At 41.0% G+C, this 15451-nt stretch overlaps 1 pseudogene; it reads right to left on the bottom strand.

The window, feature by feature from the left end:
• Nucleotides 1-1750: 1750 nt before the first annotated feature.
• On the bottom strand, nucleotides 1751-2196 carry LOC118664128 (annotated as a pseudogene).
• Between the last annotated feature and the right edge of the window lie 13255 nt (nucleotides 2197-15451).

Here is a 15451-nt window from a genome sequence, read left to right as displayed (position 1 = left end):
TAGGCCTGGCTGGTGATCAGGGCCAATCAGGTTCTTCCTTCCCCCAGCTGCTGGCTGCTGACTGTTGCCTGCCGGCAGGGGCCTTCCTTCGTTCTGTGCCACGCCCTGGTGGTCAGCACACATTAGCGAGCAGTTGAACTCCTGGTTGGTTGAACTCCCAAGGGGACAATTTGCATATTAGCCTTTTATTATAGGACTAGGGGCCCAGTGCACAAAAATTTGTGCACTCAGGGGGGTCCCTCAGCCCGGCCTGTGCCCTCTCACATTCTGGGACACCTTGGGGGATGTCCACCTGCTGGCTTAGACCCGCTCCCCAGGGGATTGGGCCTAAGTTGGCAGTCAGATATCCCTCTGGAAGCCTAGGAGCCCTCAGGGGATGTCCACTTACCAGCGGGGAACAAGCCTAAGCTGCAGTTGGACATCCTTAGCGCTGCTGAGGAGGCGGGAGAGGCTCCCGCCACCACCGCCATGCTGGCAGCCGTCAGCTTGGCTTGTGGCTGAGCAGAGCTCCCCCTGTGGGAGCGCACTGACCACCAGGGGGCAGCTCCTGCATTGAGCATCTGCCCCCTGGTGGTAAGTGTGTGTCATAGTGACCAGTCATTTCTAGTTGTTCTGCTGTTAGGGTCAATTTACCCTTTTATCATATAGGATAGAGGCCTGGTGCATGGGTGGGCACCAGCTGGTTTGCCCTGAAGGGTGTCCCGGATCAGGGTGGGGGTCCCACTGGGGTGCCTGGCCAGCCTGGGTGAGGGGCTGAGGGCTGTTTTCAGGTTGGCCACACCCCCTTAAGGATGGGGGTCCCACTGGGGAGCCTGGCCAGCCTGGGTGAGGGGATGAGGGCTGTTTGCAGGCTGGCCATACCCCCTGGCGACCGAAGTTCTCAGCTTCTCCTTTTTTTTTTTTTTTTTCCTGGGATTTATTTATCTTCTATAATTGAAACTTTGTAGCCTTCAGTGGAGCCCAGGTCCAGCCAGAGCAGGCGGGAAACTTGGCCTCCTCCATTGCTGGGGGCAACCCAAGCCTCCTGCTTGCTCCAGCTCTGTGGCCTCTGCCATCTTAGTTGGGTTAATTTGCATACTTGCTCCTGATTGGTGTGTGGGCGTGGCTTGTAGGTATATGTTTGCATTTACTCTCTCATAGAATTTAGAAGACAGAGTTGTGTATTATTCACTGCAGTAGCTTCAGTACCTAGAACAAACTTTTTCACATATTTGATAATCAGAAGATAGTTATTTAAGAAAGAAAAGTGAATTCTGGTGTTTATTCATCATTTTAATTCAAGGTTTGTGATAGAATAAATTTATGAGTTGATTCATGAATAACAAATATTTTTAATGTCTATCTTTGATTATTTAAGTATGCACTATATCTTTTCATTTATATATGACTTTCTCAATAAAGCTCTGTTGTTTTGAGATATTTAAATTTATTCTTAGACTTGTAATTTTTTGTTCCCATTATGACTTAAATCCTTCTTTCTGTGCTACGTAGGATTTTTTTTAATAGAAAGTTGGTTTATTGGTGGGTGTAAGGTGGGGAGCAGCACCGAGACTCTCACCAGTGCAGGGCCCGCCATTTGTCCAGGGGACCAAGACTAGAGATATATTTGACCCTATAGCCATCTGGGATGAGGTGCTTCTCAGCCACCATGTCTTCAAACTCATCCACATTAAAGTTAGTAAAGCCCCACTTCTTGGAGATGTGGATCTTCTGGTGGCCAGGGATCTTGAATTTGGCTCTGCGTAGGACCTCAGTCACATGCTCCTTGTTCTGCAGCTTGGTGTGGATGGACATAATGACTTGGCCAATGTGGACTCTGGCCACTGTGCCCTGGGCTTTCCAAAAGCACCCGCATACCTGCCTGGAGCCTGCCGACCCCAGCACAAGACAGCATCTTGTTGATGTGGATGCCGTGGAAGGGGTGCAGCCTCACTTGGATGTGAAAGTCATCTTTGCCACAACTTCTCACCACGTACTTGTTGGCACAGATTCACACGGCCCCCAAGGCTTCGGAGGAGAGCTGCTCATCTTCATCTGACACCATGTGGCTGCAGAGTGGGAACTCATCTACTTCTGCCTCTTCCGCCCCAGGACAAAGATGCGGATTTTGGCATCAGGGATACTGAGGCAGAAGCAAGAATTTGGGTATGGCTTGTTCTTACAATACCAGTAACACTGGGCAGGGCGGTGACCCATGGCAACACCAGGCTCTTCAGTGGCATACTGAAGGAAAAGAGCAGGATATTTTTTTTTATTTATTTATTGCTTAAAGTATTACAAAGGGTATTACATATATGTCCATTTTTTCCCCCCGCCCTAGACACTCCCCTAGCCTCCCCTATCCCCCAGTGTCTTATGTCCATTGGTTATGCTTATATGCATGCATACAAGTCCTTTAGTTGATCTCTTACCCCCCTACCTCCTGCCCCCCAACCCTTCCCGGCCTTCCTGCTGCAGTTTGACAATCTGTTTGAGGCAGCTCTGCCTCTGTATCTATTATTGTTCAAAAGTTTATAATGGTCTCTATTATCCATGAATGAGTGAGATCATGTGGTATTTTTCCTTTATTGACTGGCTTATTTCACTTAGCATAATGAAGAGCAGGATATTTTTGATATGTATTCATCAGCCACCTTATTATTAGTGTATTGCACAAAGGTATTGGACTAAATTTAAAGATAATTTGTTACAAATCTCCCTGCCTAATCTACATGTTTTGTTTTGACTGAATGAAACATTACTGACCACAATCTTCTCATTAAAAAAAAAGTTTTATTGATTTCAGAGGAAGGGAGAAAGAGAGATAAAAACATCAATATGAGAGAGAATCATCCATTGTCTGCCTCCCACATACCCCTACTGGGGATGGAGTCTGAAACTCAGGCATGTGCCATGACAGGGAATTGAACTGCAACCCCCTGGTTCATGGGTCCACACTCAACCATCCAACCACATCTGCCTGGCCACAATCTCCTTTAAAAATATTATTTTTTTTACTGTTATAAATAAGTCAGTGGGATGAAAGATATTGAATAAATAATTAATTCCCTAATTCTCCCACCCTGGTCAAGTGTACACTATTTTTAAAGAAGGATCTTGCCGGAGTCCAACCCCAGCAGGTCCAGGGGTCCCCAAAGGTGTGGATGGAGTCGGCGAAGAAGGAATGACACGGAGACGGAGTTCAGTTGATCAGCAGCCTAGCCAGGATCTCTAGCCAGGATCTCCAGCCAAGTTCTGGTCTGGATCTCCAGCGAAGTTCTGCTGTTTATTGTCTTGTTACATCCGTATTTATCCCAGTTGATTTTAATCCTGTCAATTTCTATTACAAAGGTTAGGGCGTTTCTTATCTCCATTCCAGGGAGTAAAGATTATGTAGCTTAAGCATGATTGTTTGTAGTGATTAACTACCCGCCTGGCACTTAGTTAAGGAGTTTCATCCCCTCCCTGACTTCAGGGAAAAATTCCTACCTGGGGAAACAACCTTTCTTGGAGAGGTGACCTTGGTTAAAACACACAGCGCTAAGGGGAGCAAACATATTAAGAACAGTATGCTATATACGCCAGGTCCCTTGAAACATATGCTGTGCAGATGTTTCTTTCCTGCAGCGACTGTGTCAAGCAGCAAGGATGGACCGGCTTCCGGCAGGATCTCTTACCCTTTGAGGGACCTGGAGAGTATTATGCTAAGTGAAATAAGCCAGTCAGAGAAAGATAGGTATCGCATGATCTCACTTATATGTGGAATCTAATGAACAAAATAAACTGATGAACAAAAATAATCCAGACAATGAAGCATATAACAGATTGATTATTTCAGAGGGAAGGGGAAAGGTTGGGAAGAGATTAATCAGAGAACTTATATGTATACTAGGGGCCCAGTGAACAAATTCATGCACCTTGAAAGGAACTGTGGGCTGTGAGGCTGTGGTGGGTACAAAGGTTGGTCTCCGCCAATCCTCCAAGCCCCAGCCTGGCCCCTCCCTCTGCAGCCTTGTTCCCCTGTCTGCCGGCAGGCCTGCTCCCGCCACTGCTGCTCCCATGCACTGACAGTGCAGAGTGATTGGGGCCGGCTCCAGTAGCGGGAGCAAGCGGGGCTGGCACTGTCAGCAGGTGCGAGTGGCTACTGGCCCCAGTCGCCTCTCAGGAACAGGGGGAGGTGGAGAAGCCCTCAGGGGCACTGAGCACTGGAAGTGGGTGTGAGCAGGGCCAGCGCTGGCAGCAGGTGCAAGTGCTGGTCAGGACTGCAGCATGCAGGAGCAAAGAATTTTCAGTAACCACCACAGGCTTGCCCCAATGACAGCAACCAGCACCCTGCCTTGGTCTGGTGCCCCCACTCACCTGCTCCACCACCCTGCTGCCATGTTCCATGCTCTGTTTCCTACTGCTGACTCCTGCCATGCTCTGCGCGTGCCCCCTGATGGTCAACGCACATCATAGCGACTGGTTCTTCTGTTGTTTGGTTGTTCTGCCGTTGGGTCTATTTGCATATTATGGTTTTATATATATAGATGTTATTTTATATTGTTTAATGAGTTGCTTTAATTTAGATTTGTTAGCTGAGTTAAGATACCCTCATTTACTTTATAAGATACCTACTATGTGACCTTTGTGTTCTTCCATCTTATTAACACTCTGGCATGGAAGAGCTCATTTCTATTATGTAGATTTACCTGCATCCCACCAGTCTTACTCATAAAATGATCAATAATTAGTGGCTCTAGGGGAACATTGTGAAGAAGCAGAGTGTGAAGTATATCTATCCACTCTTGCCATAAACTTTACCACTCTTCTAAAAGCATTTTTTTTTTGCCATCATGTGACTCATTTCTACATGTCCAGGCTCTCTTTGTTTAATGTTCCACAATTTTAAAAAATCTTCATTTTCTCCTATTTCCACCTCTCACCTCTAATGCCATTGTCTGTGTGCCATAAAATGTGAATGGTAATGGATGTTTATTAAGTAACCTTGTATTACTCACTCTTATATTTACATTTGGAAAGCAGATGTACATAGTAGAAATCTTTCTAAAAAGTGTCTTTATACATTTTTATTAAAATGTTGCCATTTAACATAAATTTTTTACAATTTTAATAATTTAAGTGTAAAATTGAGTGGTATTAAGTACTCTTACATTGTTGTTCAAGAAGCAGCACTATCTTACCTGTAGACCCCTATTAATCTTGAAAAACTGAAAATTTGTACTCCTGTATCTGTAACACTGCATTCCCCCCCCCCCCCCCCCCCCCCCCCCCAGTCCCTGGCAACTACCAGAGTTCTCATTCTATGAGTTTGAATATTTTATACCTCATAAAAGTGGAATTATGCAATATTGGTCATGTTGTACTTTATTTCACCTAGCATAATGTCTTGACAGTTCACCCATGTTGTAGCATGTGTCAGAATTTCTTTCCTTTGTAAGTTTGACTAATATCCCAATGTCTGTGTATACCACATTTTGTTTATCCATTCATCTGTTGATGGATATTGGGGTTGTTTCTACCTTTCAGTGGAAAAATGTATGTAAGTATATCACATTTTTTGAGTATATACTCAGAAGTAGAATTGCTGTATCATATGGCAATTCTTTAAAAATATTTAAGAAACGTTTACAATGGATAATCTGAAGAACTATGGTCTAGACCGGTGGTCGGCAAACTCATTAGTCAACAGAGCCAAATATCAACAGTATAACGATTAAAATTTCTTTTGAGAGCCAAATTTTTTAAACTTAAACTATATAGGTAGGTACATTGTTATTAACTTAATTAGGGTACTCCTAAGGCTTAGGAAGAGCCACACTCAAGGGGCCAAAAAGCCGCATGTGGCTCGCAACCCACAGTTTGCCGACCATGGGTCTAGACAGCTTTATCACAAGCAAATTTTAAGGAACAAAGAAAGAGTAGTCACTAGCCATGATGAAGTTTCATTTTTCTGGTGATTCATAAAAGTCTGAAGTAGTTTGTCAGCTTTTCTACATCTCATTGTTCAAGTCAGGTGCCTAATAATTGGTCTGTAAATGCAATAGGCAAAAGAAAGAAAGAAAAGACATACAGTTCAGCTCTGTCTGGGTAGCTCAGTTGGTTAGAACATTGTTCCCATATGCCAAGGTTGCGGGTTTGATCCCTGGTCATGGCTAATCCAGAATCAACCAATGAATGCAAAACAAGTGGATCAACAAGTCAGTGTTTCTCTTTCTTTCTCCCTCCCTTCATCTTTCTCTCTCTCTCAAATCAATATAGAAAGGGCATATAGTTCAAAAAGAAAGAAGTGAACCTACCTTAATTCACAGATAACATAATTTTCTAGTAGAAAATCCAAGGGAATCAACAAAAATGCTACTAGAACAAGTAAATAAGTTTAACAAAGTCAACTGTACACCTATTATATGATCCTATCATTCCATTCTCTGGTATTGACCATAGAGAAATGAAAAGGTACATTAAAAAATCTTATACACAAATGTTCATATCAGCTTTATTTGTTACAGGCCCAAACTGGGCCCAGGTGAATAGATAAATCGTTTTAATCTCTCTATGATGGACTACTTACTACTCAGCAACAAAAAGACTGAACCATTGATACTTATGAGACCATGGAAAAATTTCAAAATAATTATGATGAGAGAAAGAAACCAGACAAAAGAGTACGTATGATTCCATTTATGTAAAATCATAAAATATGCTAACTAATTTATAACAGAGGTGTTGCCTGCAAATGGGATGGGTGGTGAGAAGAAAATTGAGGGAAGAATTAAAAGGAGACATGGGGGAAGATCCAAGATTGTTGCCGATGGGACTGCAGGCTGCTAGATAGCGTGAGAGTGAGAGAATGAAAGGAGAGTGTGTGGACGTGCGGGGAGTGTCAGTATTTGTGAGCGAGGGACAGCTATACTCCAAGGGACTTTTGGGGACTGACAGAAAGGTGCCTCGTGACCGGGCAGCCACTACTGCAGCTGAAATCTCTCCCAGAGTGGTCGGCTCTGCTGCAGAGGCCAAACCATCTTGAAGGGGAGGTGGCTGTGATTGGGTACTGTGATCAGAACCTCAGTCTTACCTTCAACTGGGAAGATCTCGGATGCCACCCAGGACCTTACAATGACAATGCACAGGGACCAGTTATCTCAGCTGCGAATCCACAAGCTTGGAACTCCAACCTCCCTGACCTCGGGCGCCTAGGAGGTCTGCTCAGGGGGAGACAAATGCTTGAATTTGCAGACGGGCCCTGTGCCTTCTCACAGAGTAGAAGGAACAGCTGAATCAAAGAACACCCACCCAGAACTGGCGAATTAAACACAGCTGGCATTGCCTAAAGAAAGTCAATGCAGGACAGAGAGAGCTACATAACCAGAAACCCTGAGAGCTACATAACCAGAAATCATGAGGAGACAAAGAAACAGCCTGCATATGAAAGAAAAGAAGGAATCACCAGAAAAGGAAGTAAATGAAAAGGAGGCAAAATATATGACAGAGAAAGAATTCAGAGCAATGGTTATAAGGTTGCTGAAAAGGATGGAAGACAAATTCAACAATATGTGTAAGAACCAAGAAGAAATGAATAACCAAGAAGAAATTAAAAATGACATCACTGCAATAAAAAACTCAATAGAAAGCATCAACTGTAGACTAGAAGAAGTGGAGGACCGCATCAGTGAGCTAGAAGACAAGGTAGGAAAAAATACCCAAGCAGAGCAGCTTCTAGAAAAAAAATCTTAAAAAACAGGGAGAGCCTAAGGGAACTTTGGGACAAAATGAAATGAAACAACATTCACATAATAAGGGTGTCAGGAGGAGAGGAAACTGAGCCAGGAATTGAAAACCTGTTTGAAGAAATAATGAGAGAAAACTTCCCTGATATTAGGAAGAAAAAACTCACACAAGTCCAAGAAGCTCACAGAGTCTCAAACAAGATGAACCCCAAATGATCGACGCCAAGACACATTATATTTAAATTGGCAAACACCAATGACAAAGTAAGAATCTTCAAGGCTGCCAGAGAGAGACAGAAAGTTGCCTACGAAGGATCTCCCAACAGAAACACATCAGGCCAGAAGGGAATGGAATGAAATAGACAGTCATGCAAAGCAAGGGTCTGAATCCAAGAATACTGTACCCAGCAAGGCTATCAATCAAAACTGAGGGTGAAATCAGGAGCTTCACAGACAAAAAAGGACTATGGGAGTTTATTACCATCAAACCAGCAATGCAAGAAATGCTAAAGGGTCTGCTGTAAAAAAGAAGAAATAGGAAGGGAAGAAGGAACACAGGCATAAAGAATAAAAATGGCAACAAACAAGTGCCTATCCATAATAACTTTAAATGTTAATGGATAAAATGCCCCAATTGAAAGACATAGGGTAGCTGAGTGGATAAGAAAACATGACTCATATATATGCTGTCTATAGGAAACCCACCTTAGAACTAAGGACTCACACAAACTGATGGTGAAAGGATGGAAAAAGGTTTTTCAGGACAATGAAAATGAAAAAAAATGCTGGGGTAGCAATACTTATATTTGACAGATTTGACCCCAAAGTGTAGGCCATAACAAGAGATAAGGAAGGCCACTTTGTAATACTAAAGAACGGAATTCAACAAGAAGATATATAACTCTGGTAAACATATATGCATCCAATACAGGAGCACCCAAATACATAAAAAATCTCCTGGAGGATATCAAGGGAGAGATTGACAGCAGTGCAGTCATAGTAGGGGACTTTAATACCCCACTAACACGACTGGACAAATACTCTAAACAAAAAATCAGCCAAGAAACAGCAATCCTAAATGACTCACTATATCAGATGGAATTAATTGACATCTTCAGAACATTCCACCCGAAAGCCATAGAATATGCATTCTTCTCAAGTGCACATGGGTCATTTTCAAAGATAGACCACATACTGGGGCACAGGCAAAGTCTCTTCAAATTCAAGAAGAAAGAAATCATATAAAGCACCATCTCAGATCACAATGGCATAAAACTAGAAATCAAATACAATAAAAACAATAAAAAAATAAAACACCTGGAGGCTAAATAGCATGCTATTAAACAATGATTGGGCTAACAAAGAGATCAGAGAAGAAATAAAAAGCATTATGGCAACAAATGACAATGAAAACACAACAATCCAAAATCTATGGGACACAGCAAAAGCAGTCTTGAGAGGGAAATTCATAGCTCTGCAGACCTATCTCAAAAAACAAGAAAAGATGGTAATAAATTATGTAACCCTACAACTCAAAGAGTTAGAAAGAGAACAACAAGAAAAGCCCTGCATAAGTAGAAGGAAGGAAATAATAAAGATAAGAGTGGAGATAAATGACATAGAGACTGGAAAAAAAAAAAAAAACCCCAAAAACCCAACAATACAAAAGATCAGCAAAAACCAAGAGTTGGTTCTATGAAAGGATGAACAAGATTGATGAACCTCTAGCCAGGCTTACCAAAAAGCCAAGAGAGAGGACCCAAATAAACAAAATCATAAATGAAAGAGGTGAAGTAACAACCGGTCCCACAGAAATACAAACGGTTATGAAAAAATACTATGAACAACCCTATTCCAACAAAATGGACAACCTAGATGAAATGGACATATTCTTAGAAAAATACAACATTGCAAAACTTAATCAAGAAGAATCAAAAAACCTGAATAGGCCAATAACTACTGAAGAAATTGAGGCAGCGATCAAAAATCTCCCAGTAAACAAAAGCCCTGGTCCAGACGGCTTTACAGAGGAGTTCTACCAAGCATTCCAAGAAGAACTAAAACCTATCCTCCTCAGACTGCTTCAAAAAATTCAAGACGAAGGCACTCTTCCAAGCTCTTCCTATGAAGCAGCATTACCCTAATTCCAAACCAGATAAAGACACCACAAAAAAAGAGAACTACAGCCGAATATCCTTGATGAACATAGATGCTAAAATCCTCAACAAAATTCTAGCAAATCGGATTCAACATTATATTAGAAAGATCATACACCATGACCAAGTGGGATTTATTCCAGGGATGCAAGGGTGGTGCAAATCAATAAATGTGATACATCACATAAACTGAGAGACAAAAATCACATAATCATATCAATCAATGCAGAAAAAGCATTTGACAAAATCCAACACCCTTTCTTGATAAAAACTCTCAGCAAAGTGGGAATAGAGGAATCATACCTCAACATAATAAAAGTCTTATATGACAAACCTACAGCTGACATCATACTCAATGGGCAAAAAATAAACTAATTTCCCCTAAGAATGGGATCAAGACAGGGATGCACACTTTCACCACTCCTGTTCGATATAGTACTGGAAGTGCTAGCCATAGTGGTCAGATAAGAAGAAGAAATAAAAGGCATCCAAATTGGAAAACAAGAAGTAAAATTGTCCTTATTTGCAGATGACATGATACTATACATAGAAAATCCCACAGACTCCATCAAAAAACTACTGGACCTAATAAGTGAATTTGGCAAAGTAGCAGGCTACAAAATTAACACCCAGAAATCTATGGCCTTTGTATACACTAATAATGAACTCACAGTAGAGAAGCAAAAAAAGAAAACAATCCCATTTACCATTGCACCAAAAAAATTAAGATACCTAGGTATAAATTTAAATAAGGATGTAAAAGACCTGTACTTGGAAAACTACAGGACATTGAAAAAGGAGATAGAGGAAGACATGAACAAATGGAAGAATATACCATGTTCATGGATTGGTAGAATCAACATCATTTTTATTGGTAGAATAAAAATCATACCGCCCAAAGCAATCTATAAATTCAATGCAATCCCCATTAAAATACCAATGGTATACTTCAAAGACCTAGAACATACTCTCCAAAATTTAATCTGGAATTAAAAAAAAACCCCAAATAGCTGCAGCAATTTTGAGAAAGAATAACAATGTAGGAGGGATCACAATACCAGATATCAAATACCAGATATACTACAAAGCCACTGTTCCAAAATCTGCCTGATACTGGCACCAGAACAGACATATAGACCAGTGGAACAGAACAGAGAAACCAGAAATCAACACAAGCCATATGTATAATGAATATTTGACAAAGGAGGCAAGAGCATACAATGGAGAGAAGACAGTCTCTTCAACAAATGGTGTTGGGAAAACTGGACAGACACTTGCAAAAAAAATTGAAACTAGATCACCAACTTACACCATACACAAAAACAAACTCAAAATGGCTAAAGGACTTGAATGTAAGAAGGAAAACCATAAAAATCCTACAAGACTCCACAGACAGCAGAATTGCAGACATATGTCGTAGCAATATCTTTACAGACACAGATGTTAGGGCAAGAGAGACTACGGAGAAAATAAACAAATGGGACTACATCAAAATAAAAAGCTTCTGCACAGTAAAAACAAAAAACAAAGAAACAAAGAAACAAAGAAACAAAGAAACAAAGAAACAAAGAAACAAACAGCAACAAAACAACAAGAAAGCCCACTGCATGGGAAAACATATTTGCCAATGATATCTCTGGTAAGTGTTTAATATCCAACATCTACAGAGAGCTCATACAACTTAACAAAAGGTAGATAAACAATCCAATCAAAAAATGGGCAAAGGACCTAAATAGACACTTTTTGAAAGAGGGCATTCAGAAAGCCAAGAGACATATGAAAACATGCTCAAAGTCACTAATCGTCTGAGAGATGCAAATCAAAATGACAATGAGGTACCATCTCACACCTGTCAGAATGGCTATCATCAACAAATCAACAAAAGACAAGTGCTGGAGAGGATGTGGAGAAAAAGGAGCCCTCCTGCACTGCTGGTGGGAATGCAGACTGGTGCAGCCACTATGGAAGACAGTATGGAGTTTCCTCAAAAACTTAAAAATGGAACTCCCATTTGACCCAGTATTCCCACTTCTAGGACTATATCCCAAGAAACCAGAAACACCAATCAGAAAGGATATATGCACCCATATGTTCATAGCAGCACAACTCTCCATAGCGAAGATTTGGGAACAGCCTAAATGCTCAGCAGCAGATGAATGGATTAGAAAACTGTGGTACATCTACACAATGGAATACTGTGCTGCTGTAAAAAAGAAGGAATTCTTACCATTTGCAACATCATGGATGGACCTGGAGAGCATTATGCTAAGTGAAATAAGCCAGTCAATGAAAGAAAAATACCACATGATCTCACTCATCTATTTATATAAAAACCCTGGGTGTAACGTCACGTCTGAAGCTGGACCAACTGAAAGGAAGTCAGTCCTGCAGAGGTTGTCTTGGAAATGGTTGCGCCCTCCCCCAGCTGTTTCCTGGAGGGCCAGGTTTCAGGCAGGAACCTGCCCTTGGAGCGTGGAAGTACTGAGTCCTGGGTTGCCTTTCCAAGGGCTGTACCCTCCCTGAGCTATTTCCCGAGAGGCCTGAGGGAAGGACCCACCCTCAGAGCACTAGGAGTGCCCAGCACTAGTCAGTCCTGGGTTGCTGAGGCAGAAGCCACGGTGTGGTAGAACTCTGGGTCTGGCCCAACACGGGACGAGGCTGGCCTTCAAACCAGACCCTGACAGTAGGGAGGAGGCAGCTCCATTCCTCACAGAATCCGCTGTTGGATAGCTTGCTGTCAGTGGCCTGCCAGCCAGGAACCCCATTCACCTGCACCCCAGACCCTGACAGGAGGGAGGAGGGAGCTCCATTCTTCATGGAATCGACAGGTGGCTAGCTTGCTGTCAGGGACCTGCCAGCTCGGAATCCTATTCACCTGCATATCTGTATAAAGTTTTAATACATTATATTAGAGGTCGTGGTGGTATTGTTTTACTCACAGCACCTACAGGAATTGCTGCACATTTACTTCTCGGTGGAAGCACCTTTCATTCCCAATATAAATTACCCATTCCACTAAATGAAACTTTAATTTCTAGACTCGATATAAACAGTGAAATTGCTAAAACTATTTTAAAAGCCCAACATCTCATTATTGATGAATGCACCATGGCATCTAGTCATGCTATAAATGCCATAAACAGATTACTAAGAGAAATTTGAATGTTGTATTTGGTGGGAAAGTTCTCCTTCTTGGAGGGGATTTTTGACAATGTCTCAGTATTGTACCGCATGCTATGTGATCGGCCATAGTACAAACGAGTTTAAAGTACTGTAGTGTTTGGGGATGTTTCAGAAAGTTGTCTCTTACAACAAATATGAGATCAGAGGATTCTGCTTATAGTGGATGGTTAGTAAAACTTGGAGATGGCAAACTTAATAGCAGTTTTCATTTAGGAATGGATATTATTGAAATCCCCTGTGAAATGATTTGTAATGGATCTATTATTGAAGCTACCTTTGGAAACTATATCTATAGATAATATTAAAAATATATCTAAACGTGCAATTCTTTGTCCAAAAATGAGCACGTTCAAAAATTAAATGAAGAAATTTCGGATATACTCAATGGAGATTTTCACACATATTTGAGTGACAATTCCATTGATTCAACAGGTGATGCTGAAAAGGAAAATTTTCCCATCGAATTTCTTAATAGTATTACTCTTTCAGGAATGCTGTTTCATAAATTAAAATTGAAAGTGGGTGCAATCATCATGCTATTGAGAAATCTCAATAGTAAATGGGGTCTTTGTAATGGTACCAGATTTATTATCAAAAGATTACAACCTAACACTATCGAAGCTGAAGTATTAACAGGATCTGCAGAGGGAGAGGTTGTTCTGATTCCAAGAATTAATTTGTCCCCATCTGACACTGGCCTCCCATTTAAATTGATTCAACGATGGTTTACCATGATGCCAGCATTTGTGATGACTATTAATAAATCACAAGAACAAACTCTAGACAGAGTAGGCATGTTCCTACCTGAACCCACACAAGGTCAGTTATATGTTGCTTTCTCTCGAGTTTGAAGAGCATGTGACGTTAAAGTTCTAAATACTTCATCACAAGGGACATTAGTCAAGCACTCTGAAAGTGTTTTCACTCTTATTGTGGTGTACAGGGAGATATTAGAATAAGTTTAATCACTTTATCAGTCATTGTTTGCATCACTGTTGTTTTTATATCATGTTTCTGTTGTTTCGACATAATGTTTTTGTTGTTTTCATATCATGTTTTTGTTGTTTTTATATCATGCCTCTGTTGTTATATTCTTTTGTTACTGTTTATTTATTAATAAATTTATATAGTATTTTCATATACATTTTACTAATTTCCTTTCATCTCTCACACTTCTATTATAGAGAAAGGGCAAATAGCAATATTAAAATATTTCCTATACTTAGTTCCCTTTTAACGTGCACGAATTTTGTGCACCGGGCTACTAGTTAGGCTTATAAAGGCAAAACTCGCAAAGGCAGTAATTACATCCCTAGAGTTGGAATGAGAAGCTAGTTTTGCAAAAGCAGTTTGTTACAGAAGCTAAATTAAGCAAGTTAGTTATCTCTAAAGATTAATTATAGTTTTAGTTCTTGGAGCCACTGAGTCAATGGTAAACATTCCTGGAGCCACTGAGTCAATAGAAAAGGGACTAAAGGGATTAAAGCAATTAAAGCAATTTTTGTGGTTCTGGTTCTCAGGCACAGGAGAATAACCTTTGTAAAACCATAATGTGGGCTGGCAACATAATGGGGTGATTTATGTGAGTTTCCAGGTCTCAATCTGGAAACTGAGGTAACTGCCCTATTGTTAAAGCAAGCAGGTGTGTACAGAAGCCAGGATAGCAGGGTTAAAATTCAAACAGCAGTTTTTACCCGAGATGAATGTTACTATGCTTCATTGCTTCACTGGCATGGGGTTGGGAACCTTTGCTCCTCATGGGGGACCTTTGCAGCTACATATCTCTCCAGATTCTCAACTGCCGCACATGGGTATGGAACCAGCCCTTTGTGCATCTCTGCTTTTCTTACCAGTCTCCTTCTGTAAATCCTTGGTTATAAGACTTCTGTTCAGCTGGTCTTCAGTTGGGTATTCAGGTCGATTGATCTATAATTTAGTTATAAATCTGGTTTAGTACTGGGGGAGATGAGTGTAATAGCCACTACTCTGCAGCCACCTTAGATTCACTATACATTCTTAAGATCTAGTTAATTATCCCCATTACACGAAAACTTTAATAAATGTTTATGGATTTATTTCAAATTAAGGTAAAGAAAACAAGTAAGGAGCACAACATGAGTCTTACCAAAGTATTTTAAGGTATTAATTTTCATAAAATGATATTTTAAAAGTAATTTGGTTCATTTATTATCCCCATGCAATCTAGTTAGTTACTTTGTTTTCTGTCTGCATTTCCTTCATCAGGAAACATGGAGTGAATGGTGCTGGGGGTTGTGTGACTACTGAGTTAGCTGGTCTGAAGTCTTCTATATTGATGATTTTAGCCCACTAGGGGGCACTCTAGGCTTTTCATTAATGACTTATGGTCCCAGCAGGTTGAACAGTTAAGAGAAGAGGAAAATGAGC

The sequence above is a fragment of the Myotis myotis genome, unplaced genomic scaffold (genome assembly GCF_014108235.1).
Source record: "Myotis myotis isolate mMyoMyo1 unplaced genomic scaffold, mMyoMyo1.p scaffold_m19_p_1, whole genome shotgun sequence".
Taxonomy (NCBI): Eukaryota; Metazoa; Chordata; class Mammalia; order Chiroptera; family Vespertilionidae; genus Myotis; species Myotis myotis.
Note: the sequence above shows the minus strand (reverse complement) of the source record. Positions and strands in the feature narration are given on the sequence as shown.